The sequence below is a fragment of the Mirounga angustirostris genome, unplaced genomic scaffold, assembly GCF_029215605.1.
Source record: "Mirounga angustirostris isolate CCGP_5_RB_7025 unplaced genomic scaffold, mMirAng1.0.hap1 SCAF_6, whole genome shotgun sequence".
Taxonomy (NCBI): Eukaryota; Metazoa; Chordata; class Mammalia; order Carnivora; family Phocidae; genus Mirounga; species Mirounga angustirostris.
In genome coordinates, this window is record NW_026991714.1 from 1,841,359 (window position 1) to 1,852,399 (window position 11,041).

An 11,041-nucleotide genomic window follows, 5' to 3' on the forward strand; every position below is an offset into this window, starting at 1 on the left:
GAGGGCAGGCAAGTACATATGAATTACAGGGTGACATGAATGTTCTTGGCTGCCGGGGAAGGCAAGTCATGTCCTGTGGGACTGGGAAACAGAGCTGCCCTGCGGTGCAGAGGTCAGGGAGAAGCCAGGTGCTGATCCTTGACCCTCGGGAGAGCAAGGAAGGAGTATGAATTTTTGCTGTGTTCGATAGGAACAGCAATCCCCTCCCTTGGGGATGGGGGGTGTGTGTGTGGACAGCAGGTTGCTGCAGACCCCGGAGGGTGCCCAGAGGCTGTGGGAAGCTGAGCACTAATTAGCTCTCCCTCCCTAATTGGACTTAATTGCCTCCTTGTGATCAGCAATTAGGAGGCTGCATCGCTTAGCACAGGGAGGGTGACACCTCAGCAGGGATTGGTCAGGGCTCCCCTTCTGGAAGGGAGGGAGGCAGGCGGCCCCCTAGGGAAGTTGCCCCATGCCAGCGCCTTCTGCCCCTGTGAGCCTAGGGCCAGGAGCTTCAAGGTCTCTCATCTGGACTGTGGCTTATCTGGCCTGTTTCCCCACTCTCAGGGGCTATCTGATTTTTCTGCCCAGAGGAGATGTGGGATCTGGGCCTGGAACCACCCCTGGCTTCTGTGTGACTTTGGGGTAGACAGCTATGGGGTCAATGTTGGAGGTATGGGCTTGGAAGCCAGGTCTCTGGGGTTTGAATTCTAGCTCCACCACTTACCATGTGACCTTGGACCCATTGTACTTTGTTTTCTTACCTTCAAAATGGAGCTGATGGGGCACCTGGCTGGCAAGTCGGTAGAGTATGCAACTCTTGATCTCGGGGTCATGAGTTCAAGCCCCACTTTGGGTGTAGAGATTACTTAAAAATAAAATCTTTTTATTTTTTAGTTTTTTTATTTTAAAAAAAGATTTTATTTATTTGAGAGAGAGAGAGCACAAGCAGGGGGGGTGGGGTGGTGGAAGGGCAGAGGGAGAGGGAGAAGCAGGCTCCCCGCTGAGCAGGGAGCCCGATGGGGGCTCGATCCCAGGACCCCGGGATCATGACCCGAGCTGAAGTCAGACACTTAACTGACTGAGCCACCCAGGCGCCCCCAAAAGAAAATCTTTAAAAAATAGAATAGAATAAAATAAAATAAAATAAAATAAAATGGAGCTGATAATAACCATCCCTCCCTCGAAGGATAATGCTGAGGAGCGGGTGGATAGCGGACCCATGCCACTTAGAGCAGGGCCTGGAGCTGCGAGCACAGTGTTAGCCGTTGTTATCATATCCCCACTCCAGACCTCAGCTTCCTCATCTGTACGATGGCAGGCTAAAAATGCCTGGGTCCCACCCCGCACCAAGCACGGAGTCAAAATATCTGAGACTTGGGGCTTGGTGGTTTTGAAAGCCCCCTCTCCCGAGTGATTGTGACGCCCAGTGAGGCTTGAGACCACTGGATGGAAGGGTCCCCCCCAGTCCCGACCCCTGAACACTCTAAAGCACCCTGCCCCCAGGCCCCCTGCCCCACAACAGCACAGCACCCGGCGGCTGCCTGGCCCTGAGTCACCACCGTGCGCCACGGGGAGCAGGTCCCTCCGGCTCACTTGGACAGAGTCCTCCATAAAGTGAGAATAGTGACCCCGCTGTGTCCGCCTCCCAGGGCTGCCTGGGGTGATGTTTCCCTAGTGATCGAGCTATAAAGGTAGGCAGTTATACTGTTCCTTCCGCAATACACATGTAGTGAGGGCCTAGCGTGCACCCCACGTCCTTTAACAGGTGACTACTGAATTATTAGCTCCTGCAGAGATGGGGCTGAGCCATCAGACAGGTCAGGTTCTTGGGCCCCCCTCTTTGGTTAGCTCCGGCTTGGAATCAAAGTAGCCAAAGAATGGAAAGAAGCTAGGGCAGGCCCTGACACCCGAGGGCTCTGTAAAGGGGAGCCGGGAGCCGCGGGGCTGGGTGTGGAGGCGGCCTAGCTAGCGAGCTGCCCAGCCAGAGCTCCTCCGAAGGGAGGCGTGAGGGTGCGGGGTGGAGAGTGGGTGTGTGGAAAAAGCAGAGAGGCTGAGCACTTTGAGGGAGCTGGTTCAGGAGCTGCTCGTTCAACTGTGGGTGGAGCCCTGGCCTGGCCCTGCTCCACGCACTCTGTGCGCGTGTGTGTGCGTGTGTGTGCGTGCGCCTGTGTGTGGGGAGGGGGGGCCCATCCAGCCTCCCCTCAAGGAGGTCCCCTAATCGGGGGCCGAGACAGAGGCGCCCACGGACCGTGGCACTGTGTGACAAGAGATGCTGGGGGCTTCGCGGGGACACCCAGCCCAACCTCAGTGGTACTTTCAGCTGCACCAGGAGGATGAGGAGGGGTTGGTCAGGGGGCAGAGCATGTGCCAAGTTCAGGCAGATTCGTCTTGAGGCACAGAGAGGTCAGGACTGCTGGGATCAAGAGGGCAGGACCGGATGCCCAGGGCCCCAAGGGCCTTCACAACCCAGGCCCCGGAGTTTGGACTTTCTCCTCAGTACTGTGGGGCCCCACCGTTAGTTTGAAGTCTTGTGGAAGCATGCCAAGGTTTACATTTTGGAAAGACGGCAGGAGAAAGGGTCACAGAGGCAAGGGTGGAGGCAGGGAGACTGGCTCGGGGGCTCCAGCAGTTCCTCAGGATGGAGAGAGATTCTAGAGGTAGGGTCCACAGGCCGTGGGGGCTCCCTGGCCAAGGGAGACAAGAAGACCTCTGTCCGGTACCCGCGGCAGGGGGGATGGCAAGTGTGGAAACCCCGGGCCCGCCCCTGGAGTGGGGATGCTTGGAGGGAAGGGCCCAGGGCCAGCCTCTCGGTTTCCCTGGCCTTCCCGGGACACACCGGGCATCCCTGGCCCAGAGACACCCTGTCGGGGCGGGCCTGCCTGGATCTTCCCCAGGTCACAGGGCCAGGAGCTCACGGGAGCTCCACTCCCTCCTCCCAGCCTCTGGCCTGAGTGGTGGCCCCGGGAATGGGTTCCAAAGGGGAGGCCAGAAGGCAAGCTCTCTGGGCATGGGGCACCCGGGGCCATAGGGCCGTTTGGCTGCAGGGCTGCGAACGGCTCCCCCTTCCGCTTGAATTGTACCCCACCCCAGGGCTTCCAGCAGACGGTCACTGCACCCCGGCCCCCGCCGCTCCCTGCCCAGCCCCTCCCAGAGCACCTCTCTGCTTCCTCAGCCTGCTCTTTGCCCTCCCTCATTAAACTTGGCTTCTGGGAGAATATGATTTGAATTAACTCTCAGGAGAAAAATCGCAGAAACCAGGAAAGGGGGGCCATGTGGAGGGGGCAGTGAGTCATGTTTCCATGTGTATTTTTCAAACTTTCCAGTGGGACTTTGGGAAACAACACCCTTCTGGTTACCAGCTTGGACCTGGTCGTCCAGGGGTTCCTGGTTCTGTGTCCAGAGATCTCCCCTCCACGGTCGGCTGCATTTCCTGGGACCCCTGCCCCCTCCGCCGCTGGCCCATGTGTCTCTCAGAGGGGCTCAGAGAAGTCCCTCCTGGGGGCAGCTTCGGTCTGTCCTCTGCTGTCATTGCACGGTGAAAGCCCTGCATGTACCCCATTTCAGGGTGGACCCATGGGACCTGCAGCCACTCTGGCCAACCCTCTGACCCTCAAGAAGGACCATCCCCACCAGGGAGCCTGGGCTCCAGGAACAGCCTCTCTGCCTCAGCAGCTTCCTCTCTGTGCCCTTCCTTCCTGCTTCTGTACCCCGCTTTCCAGAGGGCCTGTGGCTCGGGGTGAGGACCCACCAACTCCCAGGGAGAAGCCTGCAAAGCAGAGACCTCACCCCAAGGAGGTGGGTAAGAAAAAGAATCTACTGCGTGTCTGTCCTGTGCCCTGGGAAGGGGCGTCAGAATTCCTGTTCTGCACACGGACACCCAAGCTCAGCCACGACCAGTCCCCCACCCCACCCCCCCATGCAGGTCCTGAGCCCTCCCAGTCTCCCTGAAAGCACCCATCTGCTTCATGGGGGTCCTGGACTAGCTGTCCCTCTCCCCTCTCCCCTCCAGGCTTCTGACTAATCCTTCCTGGCACGGCTGCATGTCCTGCCCCCACGGCGCCCCATGCCACAGCAACAGCCCACAGCACGTGGGCCACATCTGGCTCCCTTTGAGCATATCTTCCTCTCTTTGTCCCTCCCCCTTCTCTGCCCAGGGCCCTGAGCAGGGAGTGCCCCTGAGGATCCCTCTTTTCTGTCCTGCCCCTTCACGGTCTCTGACAAACTCACTCCTTCCCCTTCTTTCCACCTCCTCATCCTCTCCCAGCCTCCAGCCCCGGACATCTGGACTCCGTCCTTCAGTATCCCCTCACTCACCGGCTCCTGACTCCTTAGACCACCCCCCTTTCTAGTCCTCCTAAATAGCCGATTGGGAAGGGGGCCTTTTGCAAGGTTGGAGCCCCCAGAGTTGTCCCAGGGTGGGGGAAGACCTGGCAGCCCGGGGATTAAATGCCCCCTAGTCCCCCCCCCCCGTTGCCAGCTGGGGTGGGGGGTAGATAGAGGTGACCCCAAGGTATGCGTGCATGGAGGGGTTTGACTGAGCCTGGGCTGGGTGGGGGTGGAGGGCTGAGGGGAGTGGTTTGGCTCACTCTCTCCAAGCTGTCTTTTGTGAGGGAGAAGGAGGAGGCTGAAAGGCCCTCCAGCTACTGGCCTCCCTCCTCCTTCCTCCTTGCTTAGCAACCCTTGTTGCTGGGTAAATATTTGCCCCACCAGGATCTGGGGCTGGAGCGCTGGTATCTGCCCATGCAGCTGCCCCTCTCCTCAATTCCTGGGCCTCTCCTCTGTCCAGCTCCCCTCTCCAAAGCCCCCTGGCCTGGACTCAACATGTGACCCCCCCCCATTGCCTTGGCTCAAAGCTCCGTTCCTCCTCCCTCATGGTAGACCTCCTCCCCAACCTCCTCCCTTCACCCACTCCGACCTCTCCCTATATCCCCACTTGCCCTCTGCGCTCACCTCCTCGGTCCGTCTTCCACCCCTGATACCTGGGTGAGACCCCACCCCTGAGCTAGACTGGTCCCCACCACACCCTACTGGGAGCCCAGCCTGGCTTTGCCTTCTGCTACCTCTTGGTGCTGAGTCCCAGGACCTCACCTCTCTGCTTCAAGAGGAAATATGGCCCCACCCCTAAGCCTCAGCTCAGCTCCCTGAAGCTCCAAGGGGGGAGAGAAGAAGGGATGTGGGATGTTTTGGGGAATACCTGTCCATCCTCCATCCACCATCCCCAGGAAGCTCCTCTTCAGGAAACCAGCACCATTTGCCCCTCCTCTGGGGGGTAGGATTGAGGGAACCATGGCCAAGAGGAAACAGATGCCCCCTCAGCCCCTCCCTGGCAGCCTGAGAGTGCTCTGGCCTCAGCATCCTGTGTCCCCCCGACCCCAGGCAGGCCCCTCCTCCAGTGGTTTCCCCATCCCCTGTCCCTGTGATGATGAACCCTGCTGGGGTCCAGGGTCAAAATGAAGCTGGCTCTCAGGGTGCCCCGAAGCTCTGCTTACTGGGCATATAGAGGCTAGAGCATTGCTCTGGGGCAGGCCTGTGGGCTGGCTTAGGGAGAGTACCACAGGGGAATCTGGGCAGTTGGACCCAGGGAGGTCTAGAACAGAGCGGCTGGCCTGCATGCTGCCCTAGGACTCCTCCCCGCTCTCAAGTTCTGGCTTCTAGGGAATGAGTGATGACGGTGGCCCAAGACAGTCACTTCGCAATCCCCAGGGGCCCTCCCGGAGCTCCTGATCTCCGGCCCATCCACCCGCCCCACCTGCAACCCTGCCACTTCTCCAGAAAGTGCCCCTTGCTCTGCCCCACCCATCGGGAAATCTCCTGCAAATTAACCCCCAGCCTCCCCGCCGGCGCACACCCCACCAGTAGACGCACCCTGGCTTCAGGGCCCCGGCTAGCCTTCCAAGGCCACCCAGGGGGCTGGGGGCGCGGGGACCGGCAGGCTTTACGCTGAAGCTGAGAAGGCGGAGCCTGCCCAGGTGGCCCTAGAGCCGCGAACACTCCGTAAAACAGAGATTTTCATACTCTTAAAAACAGAGCCCCCGCACAACAGCTGGGCGAGCACACAGGGAGCCGGGCTGTCCGGGCGCGCGGGGGGTCAGCGCCGCCAGTCCCGTCCCAGTCGGTGCGGCGCGCCCCGCGAGCCCCCAGCGGGGCCCCCCGCTTCAGGCCCCCACACGATTGGTCGGCTCGGGTGGAGGGGCGCCTGGGAGGGAATCCTCGGCTGCCGCACTTCCTGGAAGCGTGGCGCGGCGTGGGGCCCGGGGACCCTCTCCAGCCCCGGGCCTGGAGTTGTGGCGCTTGTTTGTTGCCCTGGCAACAGGGAGAGGAAAGCCCCGCTCGCGAGGCCGGGGAGGCCCCGGCAACCACACACACACACACACAGACACACGCACACACGCCCACGCGCAGGGCCCGCGTCAGCACCCGCCGCCCGGCCGCCGCCTCGGGGCCGGGGCGGGACCCGGCGGGCGCGGCGGGAGGGCGCCCGGGACGCTCGCCCCCCCTCCCGGTCCCGGGCCCCGCCCCTTCCCACCCGCCTGCCCTCCCCCACCTCCAGCAGGTGCGTGGGGGGGCGGGGCGGCGGGCCGGGCCGAGCTGGGGGCTGGGGAGAGGGAAGGAAAGGGCAGTGCGGGGTTTCTGTCCGCCTGGCTCTAGCCTGGGGTGCGTGCGGTAGGTAGTAAGGCGCACTGCGCTGTGTACTGTGTATTCTGACGCTTCCGGGAGCCTGAGGCTCGCGGGTGGGACGACTACCTGGGCCCAGTCTGGGTTGGAGGGTTGCGGGGGTGTTGTGGAATGTTGGGAAGGAGCTCCGGGTCCGACTCCAGGATCTTGCTGTGGATTGGTCTTCCTGGGGTCTGGGCCGAAAGGAAGTGGGGTGCAGTTAAACTGGAGGCGGGACCCTGGGGTTTGGGGCCTGCTCCTGTCACTTGTCAGCTCTGTAGCCTTGATCAAGGCAGTTAACCCGCCCAAACCTCAGTCTCCTCATGTGGGTATTGAGGGGGATCAGGGTGTTTGCTCTGGGCACCTCAAGGTTTGAGAGGGTTAAGATAGCGATCTTGGTTGTGAAAGGCTTGTCACTGGGGAGACCTTGCCAGGGTGTGAGGGTGAGGGGTTGGCTCTCTCCCTGTTATCCGCTGCCCCTTTGGCCTGGCTGCAGCAGTGAGGGACCATAGCTGGGCTCTGGCTCAGCGCCTCCTCAGGCTGAGGCGAAGAGTAAGTGGGACCCCCTAGCCCAGAGCCTGGTGCCTGGAAGCCACTTAAAGAACAGGCGGGTCCTTCCTTCTTCAAGGTCATACTGATCACCTGTGCGTGACTGACTCAGCAGTTCAACATTTGTTGAGTACCAGGCCCTGTGAGCAAAGGATGAATGACAGGGACCTGCCCTCTAGAACTCACTGTAAAGGGATTCCCTGATGATAGCCTCGAATCCCCAAATCATTCCCCCACCCGACACCACTCCCTAGGCCCTCCTCCAAAGAGCCCTTCCCACCCCTTTGGGGGGAGCACAGGACCCCTTTGAAGCCTCCTCTCCCCCTCCACCTGAGATGATATCCTAAAGGCAAGATCTTAGCTTTCAGAGTCAGGCCAACCTGTGTCAAAATTCCAGTTCTGCTACTAACCACATGACCTTAGTCAAGTAGTGCTCAAGTGGAGGAGATTTTGCCTCACAGGGAACATTTGGCTGAAGGCAGTTTTGATTGGCCTAGCTGGTCATGGAGGTGCTCCTGGCATTTAGTGGGTAAAGGCCAGGGATGCTGCCAAACATCCCACAGTGCACAGAACCTCCCCCCATAACGAAGAAATCTCTGGCCCCAAATGCCCAACTTGACGAAGTTCGGAGACCCTGCCTGAAGTGAAGAATTTAACTTTGCAGGGCTTCGGTTTCCTCATCTGTAAAATAGGGCTACTAATAGTTTCTAGCTTGCAGAGCTATTGTGGAGGCTCAACAAGGTAGCCTCTCGTAATAGCCCTTGCTAAACACACACACACACACACACACACCCGCTCTGCTCATTCAGTATGCTTCTGGAATGCCTCCTGCCGAGCCCGCCCCCTCTAGCTTCCCTGTCTCCCTGCTGTCCTTGACCCCAGCCTGGTCCCCTCACAGCCCATCCCCGCAGCAGGCCTCTGCCTCTGTGCCCCACTTGTCCCACACTCCTGCGCTCTGTGTCTGGGGGCTTTGCTCCGGGCCGCCCGCCAGGCTGAACACCTGCCTCAGGCTTCCCTCCTTCAGCACCTTTGCACAGACTTCCTGTCAGGCACCGGGCCACCCCAGTACCTCCCACGCCTTCCACCAAAGTGGCCTAAGAGAGTGAGGCATGTCCTGGATTTGGACCAGGCTGCTTGGTCCAAGTTCTGAGCTCAGCCTATTACTTATTATCTAGTTTTGGGAAAGTGAGTCTCACCTGTGAAACAGGGACATCTCCAACCACAAGGTGGTTCTGTGGACCAAGTTGAGAATGTGTGAGAAAATGTGCAACTATGAACTTTAGTGGAAAAGTATAAGTTATTTACTGTCGAGCATCATCTCACTGTATATATATATTTTAAGATTTTTTTTTATTATTTGAGAGAGAGAGAATGAGAGAGAGAGAACACATGAGAGGGGATAGGGTCAGAGGACGAAGCAGACTCCCCGCCGAGCAGGGAGCCTGATGCGGGACTCGATCCCGGGACTCCAGGATCATGACCCGAGCCGAAGGCAGTCGCTTAACCAACTGAGCCACCCAGGCGCCCTATTTATTTTTTTAAAAGATTTTTTATTTATTCATTTGAGACACAGAGACAGAGAGAGAGAGCATGAGCAGGGAGAGAGGCAGAGGGAGAGGGAGAAGCAGGCTTCCTGCTGAGCCAGGAGCCCGATGCGGGGCTCGATCCCAGGACCCCAGGATCATGACCTGAGCCGAAGGCAGACGCCTAACCATCTGAGCCACCCAGGCGCCCCAACTGTATATATATTTTAAACATTTATTGATTTAAGTAATCTCTACACCCAACGTGGGGCTCGAACTCATGAGCCCGAGATGGAGTTGCACGCTCTACTGACCACGGAGCCGGCCAGGAGCCCCCGAGTGCATATCACTTAATCTTTGCAGCATCCTTGCTTTATAGACCAGGAAAGTGAGGCCAGAGTCAGTCCCCTGAAAAGCAGGGCCAGCTGCACTTGCTCAGGTAAGAAACACTGAGCACCTCTTGTGAGCCAGGTGTTAGGGACACAGATGACCAAGACTTGGTCCCTCCTGTCTCTCACAGCACTTTTGGGAGGAAGGGTCATAGAGGGAGGGAGGCACCGGCTGCCTTGCGCCTGCCTCCAAGGTCATTGGTCCTCAAGACAAGCGCTACTTCCACTGCCCAAACCGCCCCTTGGACTCAACCCCTATATCCTGATACTACTTGCTAATGCTCCCACTCTCGGGCCTCCGGATTCCATCTATAATTCATTATCCAGAGTCCTATGCTGCTCTTCAACCACTGTGGTTGGTTGTGCCTCTCCCTCGATCTCCCCACCAGTGGGCAGCGCCCTTGAGGGCCGGCACATTAGCCTTGCCCCTTCTAGGCATCCTGCCCAGGTTACAGTTGAGGAATGGCAGCCCCAAGAATTCAGTAGCCCATCTGTCATTGCATTGCAAGTGAAGGCAGGATTGGAACCTGGTCCCCACCCAGCCACAACCCTGCCCCCAACGCCAGTCAGGTTCCCTCCTCTGGACCTGGCCTCCTGTGTTTTCGCCTGCTGCTTCTGGGACTGGGGATCTGTGGCCTAGCAGGGGAAGAGCGGACTGATGGCATTGGGAGTCTGCAGTTAGGATTGAATATTCAGGATCAAGGCCCACTTTGAAGTTTGGATTTAGGATTGAGACCTTCAGTGGTGGTGGTAAGGGAGGGGGGACCCTTTGGAAAGAGCCTAGAGTGAAATTTGGGGTAAGATCCCCCCCTCCTTTCTCCTGCCTCTTTTTCACAAAGATGGGGAGGTCTGGGATAGGAAGGGTTAAGTGTGGTTTTGCTTCCCCTGCCAGGAAGGGAAGCTGGGCCTGTCTGGGACCTGGGGGGGTGGGGGGGCTTGCTGCCAGGGGGGCTGAGGCAGTGGGAACAGCATGAGCCCTGACCCTCACGTTTCACTGGCTAACCCACCCCGCCTCTGCTCCTAGTTTGGGGAACAGAAGAGGGAGAAGCAGAACAAGACTTTTTGTTTTGTCTGGGAAGCTGAGAGTGGGTGCCACGCCCTGGGGAAGAGAGCTGCATGCAGAGAGCCATATCCTGGATCCCTCACTTGGGTGCATCCTGGATGCTCACCACAATGCCCGGTCACCCTCATAGAGATAGGAACCCAAGCATCCCCTGCACAGTTCCCCTCCATAAATACTCAGAGTCCCTGTCCTAACCCCACTCCAACCCCTGTGTACTCTGAGGCCTGGCTCCAGAACCCAGGAAAGAGGGCCGGTCCGGCTCTGCTTCCCTTTCATATTACAGAAACCCTAATATCCTGGACCTGTAGGCGTTAGCAACATAATTGAGTTTTCTGGGTTCTTCACCAGAGAAGAAGCCGTGGGAGGCACAGGGGCAGGACATGAACGCACTTGGGTTCTGGAACCTCGGCCCTGCCACCTCTTAGAGAGGATGGGGTGGCCGGTGGGACCAGGGCCAGGATTAGGGGAGGGGAGTAGAAGGCTGATCAGAGGAGTCCTTGGTGAGGCCTGAGGATGGAGGCTCCGGAGCCTGGGGTGGGGACGCATGGGGACCTGGGTGATCCAGTGGCAAAGCAGACCTGGCCACAGAGGTATGTAGGGATAAGTGCAACCAGAAGGATTGTGGGGTCTTTGCTGTCCCAGCCCCCCAGCACTGCCTCCCTGGTTGAAACCAGGACAGAGACCCCCCACTGGCTGTCCAGCCCCTGCCCTGCTCCCCCTCTCAGGCCCCTCTGGGAACCACAAGAATCTGGGACCTGGTGTCCTGGCAACGTGATGAATGCACACACAGCTCTGGTATCTGTTTTAAATTATCCATTAAAATAAGTACAGTCCTGGAAAAAAAAAATAAGTACAGTCTTGGAGTTGGTGGGGTGGGGTAG